The sequence below is a fragment of the Pinus tabuliformis genome, chromosome 3_1 (assembly GCF_031772625.1).
Source record: "Pinus tabuliformis cultivar Carrire ecotype Pingquan chromosome 3_1, CPIR1, whole genome shotgun sequence".
Taxonomy (NCBI): Eukaryota; Viridiplantae; Streptophyta; class Pinopsida; order Pinales; family Pinaceae; genus Pinus; species Pinus tabuliformis.
The window spans coordinates 367,305,584-367,314,122 of record NC_142301.1 but is presented as its reverse complement, the minus strand read 5'-3'; positions in this window follow the sequence as shown (position 1 = coordinate 367,314,122).

Here is an 8,539-nt window from a genome sequence, read left to right as displayed (position 1 = left end):
ATTCCCATATCTTTGACCAATATTAATCCAAGCAAGAGACCATACATTTCAGCTTGATTATTGATCTTCTCTCCAAGCCCCTAAAAGTACTTAATAGATAGTTTTCCTTTAGGATTAAATATAATCCCTCCCCTCATACCACCCTTGAAATTTAACTTTGATTTACCAAATTTTAATTAAAATTATAAATTTTGTACTCTATATAATTAACATGAATATGAACTTTAAATTTATATCATGTAGATGTAATGAAGTAGTTTATGAATATAAATTTTATACTCCATATTAAATATATGAATATGAGTTTTAAATTTATACATGTAGATGTAACAAAATAGTGATAATTTTAAATCTAGGAAGTTCTTAGAGGGATCAAATCTCTTGAGGTGCAAATCTCTTTTGGAATGAAAAGAGATTCGATCCCTCTCAATGGTGGGTAAATATGGAGTTAAAATAGATTTGGGCTAGTATTATGTAAATTTCACATCTTTATATATAAAAGTATTTTCATTTTTAATTTTATTGAAACATTGATTTAATCTCTATTTTTGATCTACATAATATTTTAGTAGTAGTGAAGATAGAGGGTTTAGATATATCTAAAAAATATAACTTTTTTCTTTTAAATTTAATTAAAAAAAAAGTCATAAAAATAAATTAAAATAAAATATTTATAAAATATCTTGATTGTCAAATGAGTTATGGTTTTTGGGCATGTGGTATTGGTATGCCATGGTATATGACAAAGCCTAATTACAAGTTAATTAGGTCGTAAGACATTCTTCTTTGAAAACAATTCCCCTGATTGCTAATGAGTACTATTCTGAACCATTGGATAGAATGTTAGATCATTGAAGATTTTAAATCCATCAGATTAATAGTTAATATTTTAAAAAAACTATAATTAATAATTAATAATTAAGAAAAAACTAATAATTAAAATTGATTCTAGGTGAACAGTTAGTTAATGACTTAACTGTTTCTTGATGGTTTTCAATAATTAGTTGGTTTTCAGATAACAAAAATATATGAAAGAAACAGATCGACTCCTTACCAGCATCTACATTATTCTGGGCAACAGTGGATACCAGGTGTCCGTTGCCGACGTTTCAAGGCGCTAGAGTTATCATGGCGGAAACAGTGGATTCCAGTAGTACGCTGCCTAAGTTTCAGCATTTAGTATTTGTTGTTTTAATGGTAAAGAAAGCACCATTGATCAGAGAGAAGTGCTCATGGAGTGAATGGATAGTGAACCTCTATTCTTCATTTAGTAGAGGTTGTTTATTTATTAACTATTTTTTTAAGTATATATGTCAAATTCACATTCACATTCACATTTAGTTGCAAGGACAGAATCATACATCACTTTCATTTTTCATATTGACTTGTATTTTCATATTGACTTGTAGAATGATATATTTATATTTTGATTATTAGATTATGTATTTTTATTAACTAATTAGTTACACTTGTTCAATTCTACATTGAACATAGTAAAAATCACATATCACATTTTTATTGGTTTTTATAATGTGTTTCTAATCATAATTAGTAATTAGGTGCAGATTATAAAAAGTTAAAACTAATCTCAAAAAATTGAAGTTAGATAGTGAAAACAAAAGAGTCAATGAAATCAAAAAATTGAAGTTAGATAGTGAAAACAAAAGAGTCAATGAAATCAGTTACATGTTATTTCTGGAACCTCTTAGACTTGTAGGTAATTGAAAATGAAAGTTTTTTAAAGTGTTATTAGTCTCTTTCATATTTAATAGGTTATATTAATAAAAATGTTTTGTTGTGTTCATATTTAATAGGTTGGATTAATAAAAATGTTTTATTGTGTTGATATTTATAATTATTTTGAAATAAGAAAGTACCAAATTCTCTTATATCGTTGTACAATCACAATTAGTTTCCACAAAGGTAGAGATGTAATCCAATTGGCTTCTACCAAAGAAGAGTTTGTTGACATTAACCAAAGACATGTTAAAAAATGTTTTTGGTACTAATTTCTCTTAAGAATGAGCTGAAAAAATTGGTTCTTTTGTGAATTATTTAGGAGTCCTTTGCTTTTGTTGAACACTTAAGAATAATGTGTATCTTTTAATTTCTTTTGAAAAATTGTTTGTTTTGTGAATTATTTAGGATTCTTTGCTTTTGTTGAACACTTAAAAATAATGTGTATCTTTTAATTTCTTTTGAAACCCACCTTGTTTCTAGGACTTCTTTTGATAAAATAAAAGCAGTTATGGTAGCCTGTGTTCGGGGTTATGGAACATAGGTTCAGGCACATGAATTTCTTTTAAAATTGCCTTTCTTGTGTTGTTTATTGATTCAAATATCGTTGTACAATTTTAGTTAGTTTTCACAAAGGCGTGTATTTATTTTTTCCATTAAAGAAGTTTGTAATTCCTAGATTTTCCTTTGAAGGGGTATTACATAAGTTCTAGGATTGTAGAAGATTTAAATGGAGTTCCTTTAACAATTGAATTTGGGAATAACGAAAGGCGTTCACTGTTTGGCACATTGGTTCCATAGGCATGCTAAACTTTTTGTATTGCCACTAAATAAAAAAAATTGAAAATGTAACAAAGTGTTGTCCTGAAAAGGATTGCTTCTTGAATCTTGTGAATCAAAATAATACAATCAAACCTAAATTATCATATCCAATTTGATTCCATTCTTATATGTGAAATATCCATCCAAATAGAATGACTTTCAAAATTATGGCAAAGTGGCTACTCCTTTAACTTGTCAGCTAAGTCAAATGAAATTCATTGTGTGCAATGCAACCTTGTGGGGATTGCATCTTGATGCACTAATAAAATAAAAAGTTAAAAGAAAAATGCTAGCATCTGTTGCTTATACCTGAATTATGCCTAGATGATCTCCCTTGTAATGTTCTCTGTCAGGGTAACTCAATGTTCCATGCTAGTGAGTCCCATCTACCATCCGTGTAGCCTTCTACCATCCATGTAGCCTTCATTACCTTTCGTGGCTTTGTAGGATCACCTCCCAACTCAATTTATGCTCTCTTTGAATTAATCACTTCATGAGCATTGTAAACATCTGATCTTCTCTTCTCTTGATATAATCTAGCAATGAATTGATCCTCACCTTCAAGTCATCATACTCTCTCTCCACCCTCCTATTCTCGTTCAAAAAATTTGGTTTCACTTTTTTTTTTATGAAGTCACATTTTAAGTTGAAATAGCTCTCAGGACCGCGAGACACTATGCTATGCTTTCTATAGAAAAGCATTGAGATTATGGAAAATATTGGGGATTTGGTCGAGAACCCATGATAAGGAAAACTAAATCTCACATACCACTCACAATCCCCATAGCCACATTCCATCATTATTGACTTCTACCAAATACAACTTGTTGACATTAACCAAATACATGCAAGTCACTTGACGGTCATTACAAAATATCAGGAAGGTTCTGGTTGTTAATTACATGTTTCTATCCATGGCAAAAATATTGAGGTGCTTTATTGGCTAATGTTAAATGGTTTACACACTTTTTGTCTATATAGGCGAATTAAAGGTACATTGTATTGAATAGGAATATTAACACATATCCATTTAAACCTGGTATGATATGTATTCTAAGTTGTTAATCTCGACTATGTATTTTGACAACATAGAAATGGTCCACGTATGAAACCTGAATATGGATACTTGGGCTTCACAATATTGATGTGTTTATCAAACTCGTATTTGGCTGGGTTAAATGACAAGCATCTTGTTGCATTTGGAATTGTTGTTTTTTCTTCATTATATTGCATTTTTTATTGTTATTTCGGTAACTCGTACCTCTTTCTATGTAGAGAAAATTCCAAACCATTAGTGAAAGATCTAAAGATAAATGTGTTAAATTCCTTCCTGCCTAATGCAAAGAATTTATAGCATATATTTCTTTAGACTAGGGGAACATTAGATTGGTCCATTTGATGCAGTGGCAAAGAATCATAAATATCAGCCCCATGAGGCACCATTTCATGAATAGCTTCATTGGTCTATTTGATGCAGTGACAAAGAATCGTAAATATCAGCCCCATGAGGCACCCTTTCATGAAGAGCTTCCTATGATACTTGTGCCCAATTTTTACTACACTCTCAAAGATATTGTATTTGAGGTTGCAGAGAATAAAGAAGGATTAAGTTGGTCCATTCACCGTCCAACACACATCTTTGGCTTCTCTCCTTGCAACTTGATGATTTTTTTAGGCATAATGTGTGTTCACACTGCCATTTACAAACATGAGGGGTTGTCTTTCAAGTACCCAGGGAACAATATTTCATGGGAATAATTTATGGATGCATGTAATGCAAAATTGATTGCAGAACAGGAAATTTGGGCTGCCACAGATCCTTATCCAAAGAACGAGCCCTTTGATTATGCTAATGGAGACGTGTATAAATGGAAACACATAATACTAGCACAAAAAATTGATCTGAAACCATTACCATATGAGGGTGAAGGGTTTAGTCTGGCTAAGGCAATGAATGATAAAGGTTTGGTCTAGGATGCAATTTTTAATGAATGTTATTAGATTAAGCACTTGGGAAGGAGGTTGTGCATTCCTCTGCTTTGAGTAGATTGTTTGGTTGTATTACATTTAACATTAAGATTTATTTTTCATTCAAATTTGGCTATAGTTAGATCACATAGCATATCACATTTTATTTTCATCTAGGTTCTTCTTTGATATGCGCTACCCACTTACATTTCCTTTGCAACATTTGCTGCAAATTATACTAATATCAATGGTAAAAATTTATTTTAAGTATCAAGTTTTTATGTACTTATTAATTAAATTAAATATGAGTATAAAATCATTACTAGTCGTTGCCTCCAACAATCAATTTTCATATTGAACATTATCAGTTTAGCATTGACCAATGCAACTTATAATGTTTAACTTTGAAAAATATATATTTATTTTCTAATGTTATTAAAAAAAGTTAAACTATTTTTAAATATTTGATCGGACCATAACTTGAAGGTCTTATTGTAACCTTTGAATAATATAATGACATGTAGATAACTACATCACATATTTAATAACATAATTTATGGATATGGTTCCAATAATCACACGTGAGTTTAGATATTTGTGTAGTGATTTCCAATTCACAAATAAAATATTTGAAAATAGTTTATAATCATGTAAATAAAGTATTTACGATCAATTACTTCACACCATAATTTAAGCTAGCCTTTGCATTAAAGATATATAGAAATAAGATGCAGATAAATATAGTAACTTCCCACCATTATTTATGCTTTTCCTTTAAATAAAATTGTAAATGTATAAACTTACAATTAATTTATCCACTTCAAAACTCAATTTATTAACTCCTTCAAAAATTAGATTATAGATTTTGATTTTCATGTTGACAATTTAACCTAATTAAAACATAAAAAACTCACATTTAATTTTATTTTGTTTCTCGAAAAACATACAATCTCATACGTAAAACATTACCCTTATACATCTCCCCTCCGAATTATAAAACACCAATAAACATAACTACAATCATTATACATAATTACAATTAATTTATCATTAGTTTATAGGTTATTCCTATTACCCACGAGGCATTAAAGTCTCTATTCTATTAAGACAGAAACTCTATTTTTTTGGAAAACTTATATGCATATTTTATCAATATAATAAATTCATATATCCTAATTCAAACCATTTTAATTCTATCTTCGACAAATTGTTTGGAAGGATCTAAGAAAATAACTATATAATATAAAATACTATTATTTCGAGGATATCTTATGTGCTTTCCAAAACAAAAGCTTCTAATTGACGATTTTATTTTAGGATGAAAGGAGATTGAAATTTATTTAAAGAGTTTAGGTTTGGAATTTTTTTTAAGGTTAATTAAGGTATTTTGTTATATGATAAATATTACTATAAGAGTTTATTATTATATATGTTCATTATTATGGTATGTTGTAAGAGAAATTAGTGTAATGATAGTGGAAGTAATTTATTAGTTTCTTGCTCATCAAAATACTCAAAATTATAGATTTAATTTGAGTTATTTTATATTGAGACAATTATATGGGACTATTCTCATAATTTTTATATATCATTTGCAAGTGTAGCTAGCTATCAGTCTATTTATGAAAGTAAAATAAAGTTTCTTAATCCAGCATAAAAGAAGAGATATAGACAAACATCATCATAGGACGTTACCAAGGTCAGGTCCTATGCACTTGAGCATGTTGAAGGTTGGTGTTGTCACTTAAGATGTCCATCAATATGTGTTAGCCGAGCATCAAGGCTAGCTAGGCAAGAGCATTGGTGACATTAGACTCTTTGGATTTCATTGAGGTGGGCAATTATCTTGTTGTGATCCTCATGTTTTTCCTTGAGGAAATGATCCAAAAACATCTTCATTTGCCAGTGAAGGTTGATGGAGTTAAAGCATTGACTTCGTCATCCCTTGTTGTGATGAGGATCAAGGACCTAGCTAGCAACTTTAGTTTGGATTTCAGAGTCTCAATAAGCCTCACAATTATTGATGGTCAAAGCTTCCAATTGTTGAATTTCTACTTGAATTTCAAGTGGGGTGGCAGAATGGAAATTTTCTTTAATAGATTACACTTGATCTCGGGCTTGAGTTCTACTCGAAGAGCCTCGATTGCCAACTACCCAACGAGAATGCATCCTCTTCCTTGGCATGGCTTCTAAATGTAGACAGGAACTAGAGTTGATAAAAGACAACTGGTGGTAAGGACTCATATGCCAAGAAACGTTTAACCAGAACACGGTTGTGTGGATAATGGGAATCAAGGCCCAAGCTAACCAACAATAGTGGCCATCAAACAACAAAAAACAGAGCAACACAAGGTGGGGAATCTTTGTGCATGGGAAGAAGTTGATGCAAGCCAAAAGATACCAAGAACAGAGAACTCCACAAGGTCACCCTACTTAAAAAATCTTGAAGTCCAGCATGCAAAAGAAACCAAACTATCATAATTGGAGGAGGTAGAGATAGAAGAGTTTACAAATTTACTAGGAGCCCTCTAGGCTCTCCCCACCACTGGGTAGCTCACTTTCTTAGTTTTGCCTCCCCTACAACCACTGCAGTGCTACAAGTTCCAGTGTTTAGAAAGAATGAATCTTATAGGGGTCAAGGCCCAGGAGGCCTAGGCCTTTCTTCACCAATTTATCGAGGAACCAGAGATTGTAATGGAAATATCCAACATGCAACTTTAAATGGATGTGGGTGTAGCAAAAATGTATAGATTGACAACGGGTAGAGTAAGAAAGGCATTTTAATGGAAATATCCAACATGCAACTTTAAATGGATGTGGGTGTAGAAAAAATGCATGGATTGACAATGGGTAGAGTAAGAAAGTGTCGAGGATGCAGAATATGTCATCTTGATGTTCTTGGAAATCGAGGCTTATGGCATATGTAAGTGCATGGGAAAGAGTCACACCATCCCACTTATTTACACTGAGAGAGGTGGTGGGCTTTTTGCTTGTTCATTTTTCTACCCAAGATAGGCTAGATTGAAATTTATTTTGGCCAAACTATCACAAAGGTGCTTCATAGAAGTTAAGGAAATATTTCCTCCTTAATTTGGATTTCCTCTAAAGGGTTTACTATTTATAGTGTAATAAAAAGGAGAGCTTTCCTACAAAGAACTTAAAATATCAATATGCACATTATTTGTATTCTATTCATTAAAATAAGATTACATATATACAGAGTGTTGTCTCAAGATAAGGAGACTATTTTGGACATAATATGTTGGTTGAGGAAATCTCTCAACTACACACCAAACTAGGAACAAGTAGATATAACCAACTCCTATAGAATAGGAACTGACTCCATACAAAGAAAGAATCACAACTAGAGACAAGTAGGAATTAGATATTCCAACAATCCCCCTTAATGAGTACTTGTCTCCATATCAATCTGCAAAATCTAGTTGCGGTCAAATATACCAAAAAGAGAATGTTGATGTCCATATAAAGGAACAACCATCTATCAGAATGCATCGATGCAAACTGCTACATCTGTCAGTCTTGTAGGATGTCCTTCACGTACATGGTTTTGTCAACCATTATAACTGCACACCTATACCTGTACCTATAAATCCCCCTCCACCATTATTAACCTGGGTTTTATCGGATTACCCACAACCATGCATTGGGTTTTTGTCGGATCACCCTCAACCATGCCACAAAGGGCTCTCAGCCACCAAGGCTAACCACAACCACGAAGGCTCAACAATGTTAAAATGATACCATGTTAAAATGAGATACCACTAGGGCACTCCAGCCATCATGGGCCACAATCTTGCCACTAAGGCACTCCAGCCACTCTGGGCTACAAACCTGCCACTAGGGCACTCCAAAGACCCGATTCAACCAGGCCGAGGGTTTTCTTAGCTAACACTAAACCATGCCAATAGTAATCTCTGTCCCACTTCACTGTTACACGTGGTTTCTAGCTTAGCACAAACTGACATTGCAAATACAAAGTGGTTTTTAGATT